Source organism: Macrobrachium nipponense, chromosome 22, assembly GCF_015104395.2.
Source record: "Macrobrachium nipponense isolate FS-2020 chromosome 22, ASM1510439v2, whole genome shotgun sequence".
Taxonomy (NCBI): domain Eukaryota; kingdom Metazoa; phylum Arthropoda; class Malacostraca; order Decapoda; family Palaemonidae; genus Macrobrachium; species Macrobrachium nipponense.
Window position 1 is genome coordinate 31,689,851 of NC_087213.1, and position 4,468 is coordinate 31,694,318.

The 4,468-nt window shown below is 35.0% G+C and overlaps 2 long non-coding RNA genes across 2 annotated transcripts in view; both read left to right on the top strand.

The window, feature by feature from the left end:
- The window catches only part of LOC135198373 (uncharacterized), a 4,231-nt gene extending 3,504 nt beyond the window's left edge, over nt 1-727 (top strand). Inside the window, exon 3 of the long non-coding RNA XR_010310776.1 lies at nt 616-727. This is a non-coding gene — a long non-coding RNA (uncharacterized LOC135198373). The remainder of the gene's footprint in view (nt 1-615) is intronic.
- Nucleotides 728-1,109: 382 nt separating this feature from the next.
- Nucleotides 1,110-2,904, top strand: LOC135198374 (uncharacterized). The gene is made up of 3 exons (XR_010310777.1): nt 1,110-1,287; nt 1,613-1,700; nt 2,770-2,904. It is a non-coding gene; the product is annotated as an uncharacterized LOC135198374 (long non-coding RNA).
- Nucleotides 2,905-4,468: the final 1,564 nt, after the last annotated feature.

Sequence of the window (4,468 nt, forward strand, 5' to 3'; positions counted from 1 at the left end):
TTGTGTGTATATACGATATATTATATATATATGTTATATATATATATATTTAAAAATATATATAGAATATGTATGTATATATATATATATGTTATTATATATATATTATACTATATATATATATATATAATATTAGGTTAAATATACATATATATATATATTATATATATATTATATATAGGATATGTATAATATATATATATGATAGATAATATATATATATATGTATGTTATAGATATATATATATATATATATATATAGTTATATAAGATATTATAATATATTAATATATAATTTTTATTTAAAAAAGAGATATATAGTATATAAAATATATATATATATGGAACAAATGACGAAACTTTCTGCCAAACGTAGTAGGATTCAAACACAACGATGTCAGTTTCATTTCATTAGGTAGTTGTTCTCCAAGACAAATTGGAGTAATTGGTAACCTCAGTCGTACTCGTGTGGATGGATTCTAAACCCACCTAAGTGGGAGAAGGATTCTTTATTCATTCGTAATCTGGATTCAAAGCTTGTAGTGAAAGTGGTGTGAAAGAATAGACTTGTTTAGAGGTCATATTATCTATTACAATTAAGGTTTATTTTGGTAGACTTTGCAGTGAGGCTCATTCCTTGAAGGACGAACAAGCCGGAGGCTTTCTGAAGATTTTGGTGAGAATAAACTGCCGTCTTATCATGGAAACATCCACTGCAGAATTTACGCTAATTGTAAGTCAAGTTATTTCTGTACTTATTTCCTTTTTGTCTTCTGTTTGTTTTAATGCCCTCTCAATATTATTTTTGCTGCATGTACATCTATGGTAAAATACTCCTCTTTTTTTCATAGTATTAACGTTTCTTACAAACCATATGGTGAAAATATTTTGAAGATACAATGATAAAAAACAAGGCTTCCAGTAACCCACAGATAATTGTTTTGATTTATAGTGTAAAACAAAACTTCTAATAATTCAGAGAAAAAATATTTTGACATACAGTGTTAAGACTCAGACGTTAAAAGAATTTAATAATTATGTATGAATTAGATCTCTATAACTTCCCATGTCAATTTCGCATTTCTCCCTTGCTTCATCTTTAGCCTGTGGCAAAAGGAACGTGAAAAGAATTATCGGAGGAACAGAGACGCTGCCCTACGAGTATCCCTGGCAAGTGGGACTTCTTTTCAGTAAAGAGTATCCTGATCTAATGTGTGGAGGATCAATCATTGGCCCTTATCACATCCTTACAGCTGCACATTGCATCTACGGACCAAAATTCAGACAGTAAGAGTATCTGGTCTCATAGTCATTGGTTCTTTAAGAAATTTTTCCATTTAGAAAGGATATTTAAATTCATAGATCATATTTCTATGGCTGAAACCTTTACAAGTAGCAATTATTTCTATGGCTGAACCCTTCACAAGTTGCAATAATAAGAGGACTTGGTTTCTATCAGATGTGTGATACCTTCCAGAAGCCTACTATCTAATTGTATCTCTCTGTTGAGAAGAAGGGACTCAAGACACAGGCCAACAATCTTGGCCTTTACTGATAGATTGGTTTATCTACACATTACTTCATTCATTGAATATTTTTATTTTTTTGACAGCGGGCAAAGATTTCGCCCACTGGTGGCTATCGGGTTGCATGACTCCAGGAAACCATCAGCTGCAACTAAGTACCTCAACATCGCTAAGGTAATTATGATGTGTGTCCAGTGTCGTTTGTGCCCACATAACAACATAACATCTACATCTTTGTTGTTGTTTGTAGTAAGCACATAGTGGATTTATCTAAACACACATAGATCTTAATTTCATTCAAGTCCCCGTCTTACCATTGCACTTTTGTCACATCTGTAAACAGGACTGCAATTCAAGAGTGAAGAAGAATTGTTCACTCATCAAGGCAAAAAATCTTGTAATTACCAGAACATCCTAACTCTGTGGTGAAAAGTATTCAGTTAGATGCAGCGTTATTTTGCTTGGCTTAAACCTTAGAGGAGGCCCCTTGGTAATCAACTACTGATCTCCCTTAAGTAGAACGTTCCAAGCTTCTTTAAATTTGCTTATTAAGGATCAAGCAAAGTGGAGAATTTGTATGTATATCTAGATGACAATTATGGAAGAAGAGAACATTGATAACAATCACGGTGAAAGTAAAATACCACTTGTCTTAACGGGCACCACCCGAACATCCTTTTCTACCGCGCCCCTAGAGAAAATGAGAAAGAGTACTGCATGAGAACTATAGCTGGCAGTTCAGGTATTGAAAACATCTTTGGACTTCGAATAATCACTGTAGTGGCAAGAAACACTCTTAGAAGCTTAAGAAATCTGAATCACTTTCCAAAACGGGGAGGGACTGATGGAAAGTTACCTGACGTACACAAAGAGAAGCGAACAGGAACCGAAAGCAAAAGAAGAAATTCTAGTATCTTGTGATGGTCGACACATACACAGAGTTCACTACTATAGTGAATCAGACCATATTATACAAGTGACAAAAAAAAGTACCTTCGTTATTGGTTGCCGACCTTGCCGGCTAAACCAAGGTGCTGCAGTTGACCAGGGGTCTCCATGGATCCAGTCGACTCCTATCGAGTGTCTGGACAGGATTCAATGATGAGAGCAAACTGATGATAATATGCATGCCCTATTTTTAAATGTTTCTACTAATTTACCAATTCATTATTGTCACCTGCATATACAAAGTGAAGCTATTCATTTCTAATAAACCCTCTAATATCAAAGGCGTCTATCACAGATAACACTCCTCCGGGGATATGACAATAAGACCATTGCAAATGACATTGCAATTCTCAAAACAGAACAGCAAATTCCATTCGACATCAAGAACACTATTTCGCCAATCTGCCTTCCCGAAGACCCAAACAATAAGTACGACAACAATGAGGTCTTCCTCTGTGGATGGGGACAAACGATTGGAAGTAAGTTGTCTGTACTCCTGAATATCATATATTTAGCTAATGGTAGATTAACAGTTTAGAATTCTTAAGTGAAGAAACAATATACTTAGAAGATATACAGAATTTGCTTTCCATAACCTTGCACAGTCTTAGCCTAAACAATGAACTGATACAGTGCACTGATTCAGAAAAGCTGAAAACCAGAAATAACAAACAATTGATTAGGGGGAGGGACACTCAAACACAGATATGTCTTGGGAGAACCAGAGGCTTCACATAGGTATAAAACATAGCATTTATTTACTACTAATATACAATCTCAGAAAGATCTGTGCCTTCACTTACCTTAATCAGCCAGTTTTATGCTCAGAGTAAAAATTCATAAAAAGCAAACAATAAACAAAGTAAGCCATTATAAATGAAATGAAATTCCCTATACGTGGGGACCTTTAATGACAAAGATAGGTATCCATTTTTTTCCCTTTTCCTCTTAGGTGATAATAGCTCTTACTCACCTGTTCTTCTTCATACTGTGACGACAACAATCACCAATGCAATGTGCGAAATGATGCTCGGTCCTAAGTATTTCATTACTAATGAGAAAATTTGTTGTCTAGCCTCTGGAAAAGGACAAAGTTCACCCTGCTCGGTAAGTATTTTGTCATGCACATACAATTGCAGCCTGAGTTTCTTCATGCGCAAAGTATGTTTTATTTGTAACCTCTGTCAATGCAACATACGCAAAGCCAATTTGCATAATAATATGCTTCTTGTGAGGTTATCTGTATCCATTTTTTTAAGACTTGTGACAGATAGCTTAATAAAACTCCCACCAGAAGTCTCTTCTGAATTCTTGCATGGAGAGAATGAAAATGTTACCTTGGTCAGAATTATAAATCCTAAGTGCTAATGAATGGGATCCTATAGCCCAATAGTGTCCAAATGTACTTCTCACTATAGGGAGACTCAGGAGGCCCACTGATGTACCAGCATGGAAGCCATGTGGATCTTATCGGAATAGTTTCAGCGGGGCCAGGAGGATGTCCTAGAGAACTTCCAACATTATTCACTCGAGTTACCAGTAAGATATTAACATCCAATGATTTTCATAACTGATTTCTTCCTTATCCCATATGTATATGATATAATACCATATCAAACCCATGTCAGGAATTATTGTCGAACTAACTGACGCAGCTTGCATGAGTGAATCCATGAATCGTGGCAATTCGTGACCATTTCTTTCCACTTTCCAGGTTACTTGGATTGGATCAGGCACCAGATGGAACAACCATGAATTCCACATTGTCTTCACTGATGCACTGTGACAATTTTCTGCTATGCAATGAAGGTGTAAAATCTTCATGAATAAATTTATCAGCATTTTGAATTGCATAATTTTCCATAATTCAGTTTGTTGGTGAAATAATAGTTTATTAAATATAAAAACATAGCCTGTTATCATAATGACTCAATGACTGATGCAGACTAGCCAGAGGTTTCAATGAATATTCTAAGGCTGTTGTGTCTCAAATA